General features: G+C 39.5%; 1 protein-coding gene across 8 annotated transcripts in view; it reads right to left on the bottom strand.

Moving 5' to 3' along the window:
- FAM110B (family with sequence similarity 110 member B) overlaps positions 1-21,142 on the bottom strand; it is a 184,365-nt gene that overhangs the window by 141,410 nt on the left and 21,813 nt on the right. For 7 of the 8 annotated variants that reach the window (XR_009403184.1, XR_009403186.1, XR_009403187.1 and 4 more), the window contains exon 2: positions 3,017-3,114. The exons of the other annotated variant lie outside the window; for it this stretch is intronic. The gene's annotated coding sequence lies outside the window, so the exon portion shown is untranslated. The remainder of the gene's footprint in view (positions 1-3,016; positions 3,115-21,142) is intronic. 8 annotated transcript variants of the gene reach the window in all.

Below are 21,142 nucleotides of genomic sequence, written 5' to 3'. Positions count from 1 at the left end.
GTAAACTTCAGACAGACCAAAGAACTAGTTTCACAGCTTCCAAATACATGCAAAAAGTCACTCCCATCGAAAGGTCTTTATTTATAATTCAAACTGAATTACAGTAATACTAAAGGCAAATTTGAAAAATCATCATATTCTTGGTATTCTAGCAAGGGCACTTTCAGTTCTCCAACTGCCTTGTTGTGTTTTTAATTCAGTTCCCGTCTTCGCTGAGCATGCTCTCTGCCACGCACAGGTGCAAGGACAACAAGACGGCTTCTGTCACTAGAAGGGCTCAAACACATTCACATCCTAAGGTGACTCATAGTCACTTGAATGATATACTCTTTTCTTTAAAAGACATTCTCAAGCCATGGAATGTCATTTGTTTCAAGTGTACCAAAAGCAAATATCTTAAAAAAAAAAAAAAAAAGGGCAAGAGGGCCGCCTGGGTGGCTCACTCAACTGGGTGTCTGCCTTTGGCTCAGTTCCTGATCTTGGAGTCCTGGGATTGAGCCCCGTATTGGGCTTCCTGCTCAGCGGGCAGTCTGCTTCTCCCTCCCCCTCTGCCCCTGCCTCCCAACTTGGGCGCTCTCTCTCTCTCTCTCTCTCTCTCTCTCAAATAAATGAATAAAATATTTAAAGACATGGTTAGAAATTCTCTAATATACTGAAGACTCCAATGTGTTTGGCTCAGAGTATAGGAAAAAAAGCATGTCAAAGCTACTCCTGTAAGCTTCACTTAATTTAGGTATAGTAGAATCAAATGTTATTAGAGTTCAGTTCAGTTTCAGTTCAGCTTCCCCTTTTATAGTTTTGGAATAACCATATAACATGGGTGATAATATTTCAATATACTTAATACTTAAGAATGATGAAAGAAAGGCATTATCTAATGAGAAATACCAAAATATTTACACATATATATTGTGATCAAAGACATGTATAGGTAGGAGAAGGGATTCTAAAGTTATTCAAGATCTAGTATCTTTATTCTTATAGTAGTTTTACGATTTCATAAAAATCCAAGAGAAGGCTATCTTTCTTATTTAAAACATAGACACTAATAAGAATAAAACAATGAGAGGAATATATAACTTTGCATCTACTTACTTCAATAGTTAATCATAAACAAAGCCTTTCTGAGTTAACTTTTGTGTCCAATGTGTGGGCAACGATTTAATAAGCTAATGATGGGATTTTAAAAAATGCTTTCAATGAATACAAACTGACTTTGTAGCCATATTTTTTAAAGATTTCATTTATTTATTTATTTGAGAGAGAGAGAAAGAGAGAATGTGAGCATGAGAGTGGGGAGGAGGCAGAGAGAAAAGTCTACTCCTGGCTGAGCAGAGAGCCCAATAAGGGCTTGATTTTGGTACTCTGTGATCATGACCTGAGCCAAAGGCAGATGCTTACTAACTGAGCCACCCAGGTGCCCCCTGAATTTGTAGCCATTCTTGCATAGTACTGTTAGATATTAGCCCGCACTCAGAGTCACCGTATCTGTCCCATTCTGCATACGTTTGCTGGCAATGCTATTGTTAGTTTACCATTGCCCCTGAGGGCTACCATTTGCTGAGTGAACTATGTGCCTGGCATAATGGATTTTACAGTCGACAACATGTGGGTTAGGGGCGCCAACCCCCATGCAGTCAAAAATCCTTCTGTCTCCCCAAAACTTACCTACCAATAGGCTGCAGCAGGCTGGAAGCCTTCCTGAGAACATAAATGATTGACTCACCGTATTTCATATGTTACACATATTACATACTATATTCTTAAAAAGCAAGTTAGAGAAAAGAACATGTTAAGAAAACAATAAGGAAGAGAAAATACATTTACAATACTGTACATACGTCTATGGAAAAAAAAAATCTGCATATAAGTAAACCTACACAGTTCAAACCCATGTTGTTTAAAGGTCACGGTATAGGACCACCTCTTTTCATGCTTCTAGGAACCATGAGAAGTGAGTGTGATTATCTCTGCTCTGCAGAAGGGGATTGTAACAAAAGCTACTAAGCATCCTGCATGCGCCCTTCTATGTTGCAGCTCACTCATTAAATGCTCACAATAATCCTATGAAATGGCACTACTATTATCCTGACTTGACAGATGAAGACACCAGGGCACAGAGCAAACAGCTTTCCCACATACATTACATGGCAGAGCCCAGATCCTCAGAACAGCAAAGCCACAGTCTTATCCACAGACCCCAAGGAATTTGGCTCTCCACGGCTACCCTCCATCCCACCTAAGAGAAGGGCTATGAGAGTAGATAGGAAAGGGGCCAGGGCTAGTGCAGTCAGAGCTGAACCACCTCATCCACAAGCCAATGCTTAAATCTGGCTGGGACCCACCCCTCAAGTTTCCCTGAAGAAACTCACAAGGAAACCGAAATCCAACCTCAAAGCTGGCACAGCTCAATGGTCCCAGGAACACGTGACCCAAAGTCCAGGGCTTTTAACTGACCGGAGCACAAGACATCACAGAATAAGAAGCCTTCCTCTGAATAAATGCCCCATGTCCATTCAATGGTTACCAACGTCTTTCCTACTATGGCCCACTAAATGCCCAACCACACGAGGCTCTCAGTTACTAAAGCCAGGGGCCCACCTCAATAGCTAAATGTACAGGGAAACAAACAACATGAAATACAGGCTGTTGGGATCATGGCCAAGTGTGCTCAGATACCGGTGGGCAGCACGTTCACAGCACTTTCTGCCAATTGCTCTCATTCCTGCCGGGGCCAGAGAGACAGGGAGGGACGGAGCACAGGTGCCCAGGAGAGCTGAATGGAGGAATGCTCAGAAAGAAAGGGGGCAGGGAGGGGGTGGGGAAGGGAGGGAGGAAAGGGGAAGAAGGAAGGAAGAGAAAGGACCAGAGAAAGGAAGGAACAGAGGAAGGAAGGAAAGGGCAGCTGAAATGGAAGGTGGACACCTAACTTCTGCTCCACAAATAAAAAGGTTGTACTTTATGATCCTCCGGGTCACGCATAAATCTAATAATAAATGTTTTCACATGGAATTACCTTTTATTTCCTTCTCAGACCTCCAAGAGTCCCGGTAACGTTCAATTCAAGATGCAGAAAGAACAGGGTAGGTTCTCTTGTTGTCCAACTGGGGATTTCTAAAGGGAAAGGACACAGATTAAAAATTATTCCAGAGGATAAAATTAATCCATTTTTAAAGGATCATTAAAAAGAGACCGATGTTGGGGCGCCTGGGAGGCTCAGTGGGTTAAGCCTCTGCCTTCAGCTCAGGTCATGATCTCAGGGTCCTGGGACGGAGCCCTGCATTGGGCTCTCTGCTCAGCTGGGAGCCTGCTCCCCTCCCCAAACCGCCCTCTGCCTGCCTCTCTGCCTACTTGTCATCTCTCTTTCTGTCAAATAAATTAAAAAATCCTTAAAAAAAAAAAAAAAAACAGAGAGAGAGAGAAAGAAAGAGAGACCAATTTGCCTTGAATGAGAGACAGTATATTTCTTCCTTATACCGGGGGGAAAAAACTGAGCCCAAAGCCTCTTTCAAATATAGCCGTTCTAGCCAACTTTAAGTCGATTCTAGGAGAAAACAGAAATCAACCACGGGGTGGGCTTTGCTTGTGCATTTATTGGAAAACAATCCCAAGGAGGCTGTGTACTGCATCTTTCTGGAGTCCCCAGCCCCAGTGGCTCTGCGCCCCTCCAAACACACAACCACCCACGTGTCTTGTCAGTCCTTCTAGGTCACAAAACCATGCAGGACACAAGGTAGCCCCTCACCGACAGTGGAATTGTGCGGAGGGAAACACATGTACTTCAGAAACTTTCTTAATGTTTCTAAGCAAATAAAATATTACAAAACAGGCGCTTCAGCTTGTCTCGTTTTCCAAATGCAGTTGTGCATGAGCTCTCACATATGTCCAGTTATCCTGAGGCTTCTCTCTCGGAGGCAGGGCAGACCTCGGAGGCAGCACTGTCCCAAATGGTGAGCACACAACGTTTCATGTTTAAGAAGGAAACAATTGACCAGGCATGTACTCAGGCTCAGAAACAACGTGATTCCGTTTTACAAATGGAGAGAGAAACTGAGGCTTTTTGAGGAAAGTCCAGTCCACAGGTCTTCTGACACATAAACGCTTTCATTGTATTTGGATTCATCCTGAAAGAATTGTTATCTGAATATCCAGCAATGCACCAAGAAAATACCATGGTGGAAAATCTAAACATCTTCTCCAGCATCTGCTTTCCTTGTATACCATCAATCCAAATAACTACATCTCTGTTTACTTGAAAGTGGGAGCTAGAGACAGGAAAGAAAATACCCCGACTGCAAAAGGTATCTTTTCTTTTTAAATTGAGATTTACTGTATATTTTCCATAGATGTAGGAGTAATCCACAGTAAAATTTTTAAGGAGGCACTTGCGACTTCGACAGACAATGGCTTAGAACTACTTCACTAAGGTCAATGCAATGTCCCAACCCTCATTATCTTCTTTGTGGAGTAATGTGTAATGAACGGTATGTCGGAAGTTTATTAGTAAGGCTGCAAATCTTGAGCCAGATTTTGCAGAGCTTTAAAAAAAAAGAAAAAGAAAAAAAAAGCCTGAAAATGTCTATTTAAATAACAACTAAGACTGATACTTCCCACACATTTAAAACTTTCAAAACAATCTTCTTTCCCCTGTCCCTGTACCTAACAATGTTCAGCAAGAATATAAAGTAACAATTAGCACCAGATTAAAATAGAAATATGCACTCCCAAGTTCTACAACTCTTTTTGATTATTTACTACCTGCAATTTAAGGTTTTATCAGCCTGCAGAAATAGATGATTCCGGAATTCAAACGAATAAAATCATGTATACTTAAAAAAAAGCATTAGAGAAATTTTTAGTTAAATGGGGCCCAGAGGTGTTTGAGATTGATGGTGACTCATAATAACAAAGTAAAAAGTTTTATATTTAACAATTTTTCCAACGAGTATTTTTTTGCTTTGCCTTAAACTGTATCAAAAATTCCTTTAAAAAAATCCTTTTCATCTTTATCATTATTTTTGCCTTTTCCTTCTCACACTTTTGAAGAGAAAAACAACACAGATGTCAGCTCTTCTTCTAATGACTGAGACATGTCAAAGTCACATCATTATGATCGGGTTAAAGAATAATACCCTAAACGAATTTCAGGATTGGATTTTTCCTCAAAGTCGCCATGTGACGTTAAAGCCATCCTGATAGAAATAATTCACAGCACATAGTTTCAAGCTAGGATTGCGTGGTCAGCTGCTGTAAATCCACTCCTTCCACAACTAAGGAAATGAAAGCCCAGAGTTGTGAACTGACTTTTCCAAAGTCACACAGCTCAGCAGGTCCCGGACCTCAGATTTCAGAGATGCCAATCAAGTGCTCTGTTAGATCATAACTAGTTTTTACTTTCCATAAATAAACTCTTCAAGAGCTTATTATTTCATCTGTTTTCTAAAAATCTCTTACTCTACACAGCGTGAACACCACTCGGTAAGTCAACTTCACTTTACGTTAATATGAAACACTACTCAAAATTATCAAAAACATACTCTGCCTTTTGCTCCCCTGGAAAAAATAGATTAAGCCATTCATGCCCATGAGAAACCGGAAATAAAATTTAGGATACTCCTAGGTTGTCTAACCTAGATACGTCTACTCTAAAAATAGACTTTCCCTCTCTTATTCACAGTCAAATCATAATCATAGCTTTGCTAAAACACAATTTCAAGAAGATTTTATAGAGAGCTTATATAAGCAGTTTGTAAAGTGAGAATTTCAAGATATTTCCCTATTAGACCTACCAGTTCAGACAGAACTCTTATTCTCTAAAATTCTGGAATCACTCAAGAGCACTTAATTTACCTAGATCAGCAACTTATTATCATCAACAGTCATCTGCTGACTCCTCGGTTATTCACACTGCACAGTGCCAGGTGCAAAGGGACCCAAAAGCACGAGACGATGTCCTCGCTCTCTGTAGGCTGATGAGGGAGATAATTAAGGAGGCTTTCACAGTGGCATCGGACGGAGTCAAGGTTTGCACGTGATGAATGTATACCTGTGAACGTTTGCTTAGAGAGCTAGTTAATAGAATCCTCAGGTTTTCTCAGAGAATACGAGTTGACAGATTTTGTCAACAGAACAGTTAGCCCTTGACCAATATGCGTTTCAACTGTGAGGGTCCATTTATACCTGATTTTCTTTTTTTTAATAAAACAGTACAGTACTGTAAATGTATTTTCTCTTCCTTATGATTTTCTTAATAACATTTTTGTTTTCTCTAGCTTGTTTTACAGTAAGGATATAATATACAGTACATATAACATACACAGTATGTGTGAATTGACTGTTCATGTTATAGAGGAGGCTTCTGGTCAATAGCAGGCCATTAGTAAAGTTTTGGGGGAGTTAAAAGTTACACGGGGATTTTCTACTGCATGGTAAGGGATCAGGTCCCTCACTCCTGTACTGTTCAAAAGTCAACTGTATAGGTAGGGAAGCAGGGCAAGTTAAATTAAAATAAACCAACAGATAACAGAAGACTCCCTCTAGTTATGCCCAAAACAGCAAAAAAATGGTGTAGGAAACAAAATATCCTTTGAATGGGATTCCTTTCTTGAAAATAAGTCAACCACAAAATACAAAATAGCCACAAAATACCTCCCTTACATTTCTTCATAATCACTCATTCATGGTACTAAAACTCAGTGCCAGACACCCCCCCCCAAACAAACAAACAAACAAACAAGCAAAACAAACCACTGTGGGGGGAGGGGACAAGATTTAAACACTTGCAAGAAGAAAATAAACAAATGTCAAGTAAGCACAGGAAGAGATATTCAATATAATTAGTCAGCAGGAAAATGCAAAGTAAAACCTTAACGAGATACCACTAAAAACTCACAAGAATGACTAAATTTAAAAGGGCAAAAATATCAAGTGTTTGTAAGGATATAAAGCAATTAGAAACCTTTTACAATGTTGGCAGAAAATCCAAAAAGTCACAGGCACTTTGAAATATAAATGGCGAGTTTCTTTTTTTTTTTTTTAACTTAAATTCAATTAATTAACATATAATGTATTATTAGTTTCAGAGGCAGAGGTCAGTGATTCATCAGTCTTATATAATACCCCATGCTCATTGCATCACATGCCCTCCTTAATGTCCATCATCCAGTTACTTCATCTTCTGAACCGCCTTCCCCCTCCAGTAAACCTCAGTTAATTTCCTATGATTAAGAGTCTCTGATGGTTTGTCTCTTTCTCTGATTTTGTCTGGTTTTATTTTTTCCTCTCTTCCCCTATGATTCTTTTTTTCTTAAATTCTGCATGCATGAGATCATATAATTGTCTTTCTCTGATTGACTTCTTTCACTCAACATAATAACCTCTAGTTCCACCCACATTGTTGCATACGGCAAGGTTTCATTTTTTGATGGCTGCATAATATTCCATCATAGATCTAGATAGATAGACAGATAGTTAGATAGATAGATAGATACACACCACATCTTCTTTACCCATTCATCTGTTGATGGACATCTGGGCTCTTTCCATAGTTTGGCTATTATGGACGCCGCTGTTACAAACATCGGGGTGCAGGTGCCCTTTCAAATCACTACACTGGTTTCTTTGGGGTAGATACCTAGTAGTGCAATTGCTGGGTCATAGAGTAGCTCTATTTTCAACTTCTTGAGAACCTTCATACTGTTTTCCAGAGTGGTTGCACCAGCTTGCATTCCCAACAATAATAGCATAGGAGGTTTCCCCTTTATACACATCCTCCCCAACATCTGTTGTTTCCTGACTTGTTAATTTTAGCCATTCTGACTGGTGTGAGGTGATGTCTCACTGTGGTTTTGATTTGTATTTCCCTGATGCTGAATGATGTTGAGCACTTTTTCATGTGTCTGTTGGCCATTTGTATGTCTTCTTTGGAGAAATGTCGATTCAAGTTTTCTACCCATTTCTTGATTGGGTTATTTGGTTTCTGGGTGTTGTGTCTGATAAGTTCTTGATGGATTTTGGATACTTGTCTTTTATTTAATAAGACATTTGCAAACATCTTCTTCCTTTCTATCAGTTGCTTTTTAGTTTTGTTGACTATTTCCTTTGCTGTGCAGAAGATTTTTATCTTGATGAAGTCCCAATAGTTCAGTTTTGCTTTTGTTTCCCTTGCCTTTGGAGATATGTCTAGCAAGAAGTTGTTGCAGGTCACTGAGGTTGCTGCCTGTGTTCTCCTAGGATTTTGATGGATTCCTGTCTCACATTGAGGTCTTTCATCCATTTTGAATCTATTTCTGTGTGTGGTGTAAGGAAATGGTAGAGTTTCATTCTGCATGTGGCTGTCCAATTTTCTTTCCCAACACAATTTGTTGAAGAGATGGTCTTTTTTTTTCCATTTCCAGCTTTGTCAAGGTTAGTTGAGCATAGGGCTGAGGTCCATTTCTGGGATCTCTATTCTGTTTCATTGACCTATGTGTCTGTTTTTGTGCCAGTACCATGTTGTCTTAATGTTCACAGCTTTGTAACAGAGTCTGAAGTCTGGGATTGTGATGCTACCAGCTTTGTTTTTCTTTTTCAACATTATTTTGGCTATTTGGGGTCTTTTCTGATTCCATATAGATTCTAGGATTATTTGTTTCAGCTCTCTGAAAAAAGTTGATGGTATTTTGATAGAGATTGCACTGAATTGAGATTGCTCTAGGTAGCACAGACATTTTAACAATATTTGTTCTTTCAATCCATGAGCTTGGAACATTCTCCCACTTCTTTGTGTCTTCCTCAATTTCTTGCATGAGTGTTCTATAGTTTTCTGAGTACAGATCCTTTGCCTCTTTGGTTAGAGGCAAAGGTTTATTCCCAGGTTTTTTCCTGGGTATCTTAAGGTTTTGGTGCAATTGTAAATGGGACCGACTCCTTAATTCTCTTTCTTCTGTCCAACTGGGCAGTTTCTTATAAAGTTAAACACACACCATATGACCCAGAAATTTCACACTGAGGTATTTACCCAAGAGAAACTTAAAGTCACAAATTCCCAAGACCTGTACAAAAATGTTCATAGTAGCCTTACTCCTAATATCCCAAAACCTGAAAGAACTCAAATATCCATCAACTAATGAATAAGTAAATTACGGTATAGCACACAAAGGGACACTACTCAGTAATTAAAGAATTACTGATGCATGAAACAATATAAGTTAATCTCAGAAACGTTACACTAAAAAGCCAAACACAAAGGACTAAATGTCTAATTCCGTGTATATGAATTTTTTGAGAAGGCAAAACTACAGCAGTAGAAAACAGATCAATTGTTACAAGGGGAGACGGGGCTGACTGCAACAAGGATGACAAAACGTATGGTGGGGACAGAAATGTTCTATATCATGACTGTAGTCGTGCTACATGCCTGTGCATACTGTTGAAAATATGAATTTTCATATTTTCACTGAATTATACCCTTAGCATCAGTGAATTCAATTATATATTCAATATACTTCAACAAAACTGATTAAAAACGAAACTCTGGGCCACCATCATGTAACCTGGAAATCAGTAACCTCATCAATAAGACCTGAAAATCCTTCAGCAGATGGCACTCCACATCTTCACATATTTAATAATCAGTGGTGGGTAAGTAAGTACCAGGCCGGAGACCACCAAAAAAGAGAAAGAAAAAACCAACAGTCAAATTTACTGCTTATAGGGAAACTAAATTATTCCATTTTTCTACAAATCCAATATGTTTTGGCTTTATAATAGATTTCCAGAAAGTGGGCTAATAAAATGTAGTCTAACACAAACCTCCTCAGGGTGCCTGGGTGGCTCAGCCGGGCAAATGTTTGTCTTCAGCTCAGGTCATGACACTGGGGTCCTCTGAAGGAGCTCCGAGTCCAGCTCCCTGCTCACTGGGGAGTCTGCTTCACCCTCTCCCACTGCCCTCCCCCCCCACCACTTATGGTCTCTCCCTCAAATAAATAAATAAAATCTTTTAAAATCTTTAAACAAATAATAAAATAAAATAAACCTCCTCATTGTAAAAGAAAAGTCTTCCTAAAACTGTTGGTGATCCAGAGGTGCCTGGGTGACTCAGTCATGATCCCAGGGTCCTGGGATCGGGGAGTCTGTTTTTGTCTCGGTCCTGCCCCCTTGCTTGTGTGCTCTCTCTCACTGTCTTTGTCTCTGTCAAATAAACAAATAAAATATGGGGTCCCTGGGTGGCTCAGTGGGTTAAAGCCTCTGCCTTCAGCTCACATCATGGTCTCAGGGTCCTGGGATCGAGCCCCACATCAGGCTCTCTGCTCAGCAGGGAGCCTGCTTCCTCCTCTCTCTCTGCCTGCCTCTCTGTCTACTTGTGATCTTTGTCTGTCAAATAAATAAATAAAATATTAAAAAAAAAAACTGTTGGTGATCCATGTAGGGTAATATATAGGAGACTGAAGAATTACCAAGAAATGCATAGAAAAAAACTATCAAGTATGGAAACGTGAAGAAATATGGGTCAGCTTATAAATCAACTCCAAAATTATTCTAAAACTCTTTGATATGTTATTTGGGAAACACCTCTTAAGCATCCACAGAGCTTTGACCTGATCTACAGGACATGCCTATCTACGATGTAAATAAATACTTAAGATAGGCTTATCAAAGTTACAGCTGACTCAGAGGTTAAAAAGGGCTAAAATATTATGTAACAGAATCATGATTCTAAATGTATAGAGATGGAAAAATTTTATAGTATTAGTGTCAAATATAGAGGGAAAAAATGGCATTCATTCAACAAATATTCTCTGAGGGGCTGCCATGTTGTTGGTAACTAGATGAGAAAAGACACCAAGATTAAAAAAGAGCCCTTTCTTTGCCCTTTCAAAATTTATCAACCAAAAAATGTAAATAATGCACTCCGCGATAGGAGTTCTAAACTAATTAATCTGAAACAGACCTTCAAGCCTGAGTTTATCACACAACTCTTTACCTATGGCATAAATACTAGTGAAATCACATGCTGAGCTAACAGAGTTATCAAATTCCATATACATACACACAAATACTACTGTGCTTCAAATGGGCCAGCTGCGTAGGGGTGCGGATAACACACCATTACACTCTGGATGTACTCATTCCAAGTCCCATTCCAAAGCCCAGCTTAGGTGCCTCCATCTTCTACCGGTTGCCATCCACCCAGTGCTGGTGTCCCCAAGAGCGTGCACAAGCCTGGAATCACCCTGTAACTCCTACACAACCCAGGCTCTGGTAAGAGCGTTACATACTGTCTGATCTTTGACAAACTGAGGCACAGGCCCATGGGAAAAAGACCCAGCAATACTGCAATCACCTAGGGAAGTGGAGGTGGAAGGTGGAAGGAAGAGACATCATTCTGAGAGGCAGAAGTTAGAGGGGCAAATATGGCTTACGAAGGAGCATTCCAGCCCTGACCAATCTCAACTTTGAAGAGACTGCCTCATGAGGTAGGGACACCGGGCAGCGTAAGTTCACTGAGCTGACAGTTGAGCCCTATTCTGTTTCCAGCACTTCATCATAATGTGCTACCTGTCATCCCGCAACCTGTCTCCCAACGAACGCCCAGATTTCCAACCTTCTGCATGGATCCTTCTCATAACCTGTCTCATAACGTTGAGGGTGTATGTATGTATGTCTCATAACGTTGAGGACTATGCCCGGCTAACCCACCCTCATGCCTATGATCCTTCTGTTCTTCCAGTGGCTCTGTATCACAGACAGGATCAAAGCCAAACACCCCTCGTGTTTGGGGGCACCCTATTAAATTCGCCTCTCCTGCCCATCTCCCTTATATGCTGGGTCCAGCAGTCCTGAATCACTGCAGAACACGCTCATGGGGCTGCACTCTTTCTTGCCTTCACGTTGTGCCTGCCATTCACCGCCTGAAATATCCCACACCTCCTGATGTGCGTCTGGAGGCTTCAGGCAACCTGGCCTCCACACAATTCAAACAATCCCTCCTCTGAGAAGGAGCCCTCCACGCTTTACCACTTCCTCCTCTCTGTGCCCATGGCGCCTCTGGTCTCCATGAAAACATTCACCCCAGATCCAAAGATTAGTTACGGCTGTATCTCCCTGATGAACCTTAAACCCCTGCCTGGTCCTCTTAATCCCTGGGACTTAGCCCAGGTCATGATACTTCATAGATACTTCTGATGAGTCAGGGGTTCCAAGATACTCCAGTTCTGTATGTCCTTATGCCCATCAGCAGCATATCAACTGGGATTTTGTAGTGGGTACAGGCAAATGGTGTCATCTTGGGGCTACAGAAGACAGAAGACCCTCTAATGATTCCAGGCAGCCTTCACTGGGATAGAGGAACAGAACTAAAATAATTACTTCACAGACACTCTTGGCTATTGCGAAGTCATTTGGGTTCACATCTTGCTTTCCCACCTTCACCATGTGACCCTCAGTAACTAACTTAACCTTTTAAAGCCCAGATTCCCGGTCCATAAAATGCAGATAATTGCATCCTTACCTCAAAGGATCAGGAAGGATTACATGCCAATGTGTTATAAAGGAGATAGTGAAGGAATCAGAATGGGCAAACGCCCCCTGAACTTGTCCTGCCTGCTTTTCCATGAAGGAATGGAAATACTACCTGCTCTGGGATAAGGTATTTCAACAAAATGTGCAAAAATGCCAGGTACACAGGAGTCACTTGATTATGAACCATTGATTTCTTTAAACCTAGAAAATTACCCTTTCTTTTCAAAAAGACAGGATTATACAACTAGATACTCTCTTGAGTTTCAAACCAAAAAGACAGTAATCACCTCACATGAAACTCCTCACATACCGTGAAGACTCCTTCAAAAGAGGCTTTTTATGTTTTCTAATAATTAATGTATTTAGACTGAATTTAAACAGATCCCTATATTTCTCTAGGCTTTACCAAAACAAAACAAAAGAAAACAACAACAACAACAACAAAAACACACTCAAAAGTTTCATTAAATTCACTCAGAGGTAGCCCATCACTTTTGTTCATCTATTCTCCATGAACAATAACACTTAGCAAACCATATTTGGTCAAAAATGTTCTATCCAAGATAAAAATATCTGAAAAACGTCCCAATGAAAAAACCTGTAAACGGCTTACTACAGTGTCCACAAATTTATCTTAAGGATAAATGCACCTGTTCCAAACAACACATTTTGTAGAAAGAGTGTCATTTCAAATATTCACTTTTAACACTCAACACAGAGCTTATTATACAAATATGTGTTTATAAACCTAGCACTTATTGACTGGTTTATAATCCAATTACTAATATTGTCATTTTTCCAGGGTTTTAATGATTGTGAGTCAGTACCTGAAATAATATCTCATTTAGAAAAGATTAATAAAACTCCAAAGCAAACAGTTTATGGTAAGTAGTTCCCAGCTGACATGCCAGCAACAGCTGGGTGGGACAGTATTTAGATGCACCAACGTGAATATAAAGCAGGAGTAATTCTGATATATTCCAGAGGACTAATATGCTACCCTGGGAAGAAAAAAAAACAGAGGAGTTTCCTTCCTTGGAAATTTTCAAACTTGAGGGGCACCTGGGTGGCTCAGCCAGTTGAGCCTCTGACTCTTGATTTTGGCTCAGGTCAGGATCTTGGGGTCCTGGGACCAAGCCCCCTGTGTGGGGTTCCAGGCTCAGCAGGGAGTCTGTGTATGGATTCTCTCTACCCTTTTCCCTCTGCCCCTCACCTTGCTCATGCTCTCTTTCTCCCTTTCTCAAATAAATAATCTTTAAAATTTTTTTTTTTTCAAACTTGTGGAGTGCTTAGCTGGCTCAGGGAGGAAGAGCATGTGATTCTTGATCCTGGGGTCATAAATTCAAGCCCCACACTGGGTATAGGGATTACTTCAATAAATAAAACTTAAATTTTCTTTTGAACTTGTACAACACCAGAGATTTCTTAAATCCAAAATATAACTTCCGAAGTCACTGTACTTCTTTGTCCAGCAGAAAGTATTTGCAGAAAACATGTATTTTGCAGTTACTCAAATTTTTATGTACAAAATCCCTTATTAACCTATATTATGGAAAATACTTCTTCCAAGAAAAAAAACGCAGCAGTAAGGAACTTCCTAACCTAAGGCAAAAAGCATTTATCTTTTCTGGAAACTGATCTTTAAATTGTTATATTTAAACATTTTTTGTTGTGGTATAATACCCAACACAAAACTTACCATCTAAAACTATTTTTAAGTGTAAAGTTCAGGGGGATTAAACGCATTCCTAATGTTGTGCAACCATCACCACCATCCATTTCCAGAACTCTCTTTATCTCATAGAACAGAAACTCTGTACCCATTGAACAGCAAATCCCATTCCCACTCCCCCCTCCCCCTGACAACGACTTTCTGTCTCCATAATTTTGACTACTCTAAGTATTTCATGTAAGTGGAATCATGTGGTATCTGTCCTTTTGCAATGACTCATTTCATTTAGTCTATCTCCAAGGTGCATCCACGTTGTAGACCGTGTCAGAATTTCCTTTGTTTGGAAGGCTGAACACCGTTGCATTCTATAGACATACCACATTCTGCTAACTTACTCCTCCACCGATGGAGACGTGAGTTACTTGTATGTTTCAGTTACTGTGTATCATACTGCTCTGAACATGGGTATACACAAGCTTTCAGTTCTTTTGAGTGTATACCCAGAAGTGCAACTGCCGGATGATGTGATAATTGCACTTTTTTACGTTACACTTTTTGGATGACTAAATTAAATCAATGAGTAATTAAATCAATCACTATGTTCCTCAAAAAATAAAAATTATCTAATAGTACTTACATAACCCTACCATGCCAAGAAATTGTCAACAAAATTCTGTTTTCCACTATGATCATAAACTGGTGATTTCTTATTCTACCAGGAATGTCCAAATCCCAAAAACGAGGGTGTTGATGAGATGTTTTGTCTCTCTTCACTTTTTTTTTTTTTTTTTTTTTTTGCTTTAAAAAATTAGTCTCCATGATATATTCAATGCTGGACCGCAGGGACTCTAAGAATCAATTACACTGTTTGTAAAACACACACACACTCGTTATGCTCATCAAACACGCAGGCACAGTGGCTTTCCCACACTGTTGTTTTTTATTTGGTCCTCAAGAGACTAAAACTGTTCAACAATGCTGAGGTCTGGGGCCCTTTGTCTAGGCGAGAACTATCACTGGAGTCCCTTTCAAGTACTTTCCAGAGCAGGTGGCAATGATATCAAGCCAAAGAATCTTCTACTTTTAGCTATCTCTTAAAAAAGCTATTCATCTCATTAATAAGCAAGGAGAGAACAATGTCAGCATCAACACTGGCATTTTCTGCTGTCCTATAAAAACTAAGCATAATCTTAATAAAATGCAATGCAATCTACTGGGCATTCCTTTATTTAACGTTTAAATTCATGCTTTTACTGACATGAGGTTTTATGTAATTAGGTTTCTTAATCAGTGGTGTAATACACTTGATATAAAATTTACCATCTTGGGGTGCCTATGTGGCTCAGTGGGTTAAGCCTCTGCCTTCGGCTCAGGTCATGATCTCAGGGTCCTCGGATCGAGCCCTGCATTGGGCTCCCTGTTCAGCGGGGAGCCTGCTTCCCCCTCTCTCTCTCTGCCTACTTGTGATCAATCTCTCTCTCTGTCAAATAAATTAAAAAATAAAATAAAATTTACCATTTTAACCATCAACACATTCCTATTCTTGTCCAAGCATCACAACCATCCACCTGCAGAACTCTTTTCACCTCGAAAAACTGGAATTCTGTACCCATTAAATATAAATAAATAAATTCTGTACTCTGCCCCCCGCCCATCCCCAGTGGCCCTGCACCCAATATTTAGCAACTGCTGATTCTGTTTCCATGAACTGGACTTCTTCAACTACTTCGTGTAAGTGGTATTATACAGCGTTTGTCCTTTAGAGACTGGTTTAGAGACTGGTTCATTTATGCTAAGGCATAAGACCTCCAGGTTGATCCACGTTGTAGCCCATGTCTACTGGGTACTTATTTTTTTCTTTTCATTTTTTAAAGATTTTATTTATTTGAGATAGAGAGAGAGAACAAGCACAAACAGGTTGAAGTGCAGAGGGAGAAGTGGACTCCCGTCTAAGCAGGGGCTCGATCCCAGGACTCCAGGATCATGACCAGAGCTGAAGGCAGACTCCTAAGTGAGGGAGCCACCCAGGCGCCCCTCTACGGGCACTCCTGACCTCACGTATCACAGGAAAGCTTTAGCCATCAGAACAGAAATGTAGAGCCAGACGCATCTCAGCAGTGAAGCCCTGACAGAAATCACTATGTTTATTAAAGCAAGAGTTGGACGGTATCAGGAGGATCCAGGAAGATGAGCATCCACAGACCACACGATGCTGCTCGTGCCTCCCATCCCAATGCTGCTTCCAGCAAGTGAGCAAGTAGGGCATGGGAGCCCCACCTGGCATGTCTGTAAAATCAGTTAGGGTACGGTTTCACGGAGGACTGAACTTTTCATTTTTCATGTCTGCTATACCCAATCTTTAGGGCTTCGAGGAAATGAATTGTTAATATATATATTCCCGGCCAGGAAAAAGTGACACCATTAGTAAACATCAAATTAATGGCTCTGTTATATTTAAGACAATTTTCTTATCTTTTTTTTAATAGTAGTAAACTATTTCAAAATTACATAACTCATCTTTTTGGTTTTGTTTTCGATTGTTCTAAATTTAAAGTCAATTAATTAACATATAATATGTTACTTGTTTCAGGGGTACAGGTCTGTGATTCATCAGTCTTATATACAAATTTTTTTAAGATTTTATTTATTTATTTGTCAGAGAGAAAGAACGACGAGCACACACAAGCAGGAAGAGCGGCAGGCAGAGGGAAAGCAGGCTCCCTGCTGAGGAGCCTGGGATCACGACTTCAGCAGGAGACAGACACTTAGCCTACTGAGCCACCCAGGCATCCCACAGTTTACCTATCTTGATGGTAATACCAAACTGCATGATAAAAAATACAACTTGCTCCATAAATACAGCATTTATTACATGATCTTTTGTAGCACTTTTTGGCTGTGTGGCTATTGAATGTAAGCCTTATTTCCCCCAAATAAATTATATACTTCAAAAAACATAGTCTTGGAATTCTTTTATAAACATTTCACATTATTGTTCACAAAAACTATGTATTAGGTAAAATGCTACTGGATGATCAAAAAGGAATTGATAGGACCATCGAACACATATTAAATAACAGACTGATCATAAAAAAAAGTGGTTAAACAAGGGGGTATTAATAGCTTAGTAGTTAGAGGTGTTTGTTTTGTAGTCAAACACTTACCAATTTAAATCTCAGTTCTACTCAGAATTGTTCTGAATTAAATGACAACACATTCAATACCACTGGGTTGAAACCTGAAATACAGTAAATAATCCATTATGTTTCAACCGTTAGTGGTAGTAATGTTATTGCAATGGACCTCTTGTGATGGTATTAGGAAGCAGTACCTCTGGGAGGTGGTTAGGTCATAAGGACAGAGGCGTCGTAAGTGGAATTAGTGCCCTTGTAAGAGAGACACAAGAGAGCTTCCTCACCCCTTCTGCCCTGTAAGGACACAAGACTAGACAGTTGTCCATGAACCAGGAAATGGGGTTTCATGATACAAAGAATCTGCCTGAACCTTGATCTTAGATTTCCCAGTCTCCAGAACTGTAAGAAATGAACGTTTATTGCTTAAGCTACCTAGTCAATGGTAGTTTGTTACGGCAGTCTAAAAGACTAAGACAGCTATGGTTCCACTTTATGTATCTTTAACTTCTCCTATTTGCTGACTTGTATTTGATTGGCCAGTTTCATAACTGAAAAGAAGTCTGTCTCAGGGCAAGTGCCAGAGAACAAGGTTTGATTTTATTCTTATGCTCTTTCAGATATTTTATTGTTGGGTATCTCTAACTAGGGGTGGCTCATTAAAATTGTATAGGTATCCAATTTTAATCTTGGAAATAGGAAAAAGGGGAAGCATCTCACCCAACACATTCAACTTGCACTGATCACCTGCCAGTGTTCTCCACTGATCAAACCGGACCATAATCCAGAAAACTCACTGAGGGATTTCAAACTGTGGGACATTTGCTTTAAAAAATGTATATGAGACTTTCATTTCCAATTAGGATACAGAGCATGTAGAAAGGCCTTTGATCTTGTGGTCACAAGGAATTTCACCTGCACAAAATAAAACCATACTCTTCTGTGGGTCAGTCTAGCAAAGAGTAGTAAGACCTAATTTCAACAAGACCTAATTTCAACAAGAAACAAGCCCTTCACGAAAGCCAGCGTAGGCGGCATATCTGAAGGCTGGGCCTGGCTAGCTTGTAGAGCAGGATGAAGATCCCACAGACAGACCTGACCTGGCAGGAACACGGAGACACCAGCCTTCAAGGACAGTGTGAACTGGTAGGACAGACAAACAGGAATCTGGAAGAACAACAAATGCAACAGCAAATTACTAGTAAGTCTTCCCATCTACCCCCATACCTGCCTCTCTAAAAACCAACAGAGCGACAGTGAAGAGGTTAGAAAGCTAAGAGAAATCACATAGCCCACAGATTCTCATGGTACCTTAGGCTCTGAATGCGGAGGGGAATCAAAATATCTAAAATGGTAGTCTCACACTCTGCCAGCTGAAATACTGACAGAGATAAGAAAAGAAAAAAAAAAGGGAGATCAGGTGAACTCAATTTGATTAAAAGTGCAACCCAGGCTTTAGCTGAATTCTAAGGGATCTGAATTTCCAGCTCCTCACCCTAATATCCATGAAAAATGAAGAGCCTGCACACTCTGAGATTTGAAACAAAATATACTTCAGTTTTTACTGTTTTATTTACAACATCTAGGATACAATTTTTAAAATTACAATATATATAAAGAAACAGAAAAATGTGATCCATAATTAAGAATTAACCTAGTTTTGGGTGCCTGGGTGGCTCAGTGGGTTAAGCCTCTGCCTTCGGCTCAGGTCACGATCCCAGAGTCCTGGGATGGAGCCCCGCATCGGGCTCTCTGCTCAGTGGGGAGCCTGCTTCCTCCTCTCTCTCTCTCTCTCTGCCTGCCTGTCTGCCTACTTGTGATCTCTGCCTGTCAAATAAATAAATAAATCTTAAAAAAAAAAAAAAAAAGAATTAACCTAGTGAGTAAGAAAAGAAACATGGATGACTCCATTCATGAAACTAGTAGTTAACAACTTTAAAACAACTACAATAAATATCTTAAGGAATATATAGAAAAATAAGCATACACTGGGAGCAGACGGGATAAATATTAGTACAGAATAGAAATTCTAAAATAGAACTAAATAAAAATCCAGGATTAAAAATACAGTATTTGAATAAAAAGTTTATTGGATAGGGTGATAGGGTATCTCCTGAGGTAAGGTAAGTAAAAGCCAAGATGGGCTTTGGGACTGCATCTAAATGAAAAGATTCTGCACAGTGAAGAAAACAATCAACAAAACTAAAAAGGCAACCTGCTGAATGAATTTGCAAATGACATATCTGAAGAGGGTTAGTATCCAAAATATTTATTTATTTATTTATTTTAAATATTTTATTTATTTATTCATGATAGAGAGAGAGGCAGAGGAAGAAGTAGAGTCCCCACTGAGCAGGGAGTCCAATGTAGGACTCCATCCCAGGACCTGCCATCATAAACTAATGCAAAGGCAGATACTTAATTGACTGAGCTGCCCAGGCACCCAGTATCTGAAATATATAAAGAAGTTATACAACTCAACACCAAACCAAACAAAACAAAACAAACAACCCACTTCAAATAATTTGATTAAAATTGGGCAGAAGACATGAACAGACACTTCTCTAAAAAGACATCCGACAGACACAGGAAAAGAGGTTCAACATAACTCAATATCAGAAAAACACAAATCAAAAGTACAATGAGATATCACCTCACACTTGTCAGAACGGCTAAAATCAGAAACACAAGAAACAACAAGAGCTGGCAAAGATGTGGAGAAAAAGGAACCCTTGTGTACTATTGGTAGGAATACAAACTGGTGCAGTCATTTTGGAAAACAGAACGGAGGTTTTTCAAAAATTAAAAATAGAAATATCTTCCATCCAGTAATCACACTACTGGGTATTTATCCAAAAAATATATAGAAACACTAATTCAAAGGGATACATGCACCCCTATGTTTATAGCAGTATTATTTATAATAACCAAGATATGGAAACAGCTTAAGTGTTCATCCATACATGAATGGATAAAGAAGGGGCGGTACACACACACACACACACACACACACACACACACACACCCAGGAATATTATTCAGCTATAAAAATGAAATGAAATCTTGCCATTTGCAACAACATAAATGGGGCTGGAGAGTATAATGCTAAGTGAAATAAGCCAATCAGAGAAAGACAAATACCATGTGATTTGACTCGTATGTGGAGTTTAAGGAACAAAACAAACCAGCAAAGGAAAAAAAAGAGAGAGAGAGAAAGGCAAACCAAAAAAAACAGAGTCTTGAGAACAAACTGATGGTTACCAGAGGGGAGGGTGGACAGGTGAAATTGGGGAGAAGGATTAAAGAGCACTTATCACGATGAGCACTGAAGATCTAGAACTGCTGAATCACCATACTCTACACCTGAAACTAATATAACATGGTATGTTAAAAATACTGAAATTAAAATGCACAACTTTATTAAAAAAGTGAAAATCTGAAAAAAAAATTTACTGGATGGGCATCGCAAAAGACAAGTCAGTGTGCTTTACATTTTCCAAATTAAACACAGAAAATGACAGGAGAAAAATGAACTAAATAGCAGTGACATGAGAAATAATATCAAACACTTCAGAATATGAATAATTAGAGGAGCAAGAACAATAGGATTTAAAATATTTCAAGAAATGTGAATGAAATGTACCAGATTTGAAAAATATCAAACCATTAACCCAAGATGCTCAATGCATCCCAAACAGAAAAAGGCAAACAAATCCACACTTAGGCATATCATGGTCTAACTTCTGAAAACTCACCATAAGAAGACACAAAAATTAAAAAGCAAGAAGGAAGGCATGTATTGCAAGGGAAACTGGAGGTAATACACAAACAATGAATC

This window comes from Mustela nigripes, chromosome 3 (assembly GCF_022355385.1).
Source record: "Mustela nigripes isolate SB6536 chromosome 3, MUSNIG.SB6536, whole genome shotgun sequence".
Classification (NCBI taxonomy): Eukaryota; Metazoa; Chordata; class Mammalia; order Carnivora; family Mustelidae; genus Mustela; species Mustela nigripes.
The sequence above is the reverse complement of the archived record's forward strand: the minus strand, read 5'-3'. Positions and strand labels throughout refer to the sequence as shown.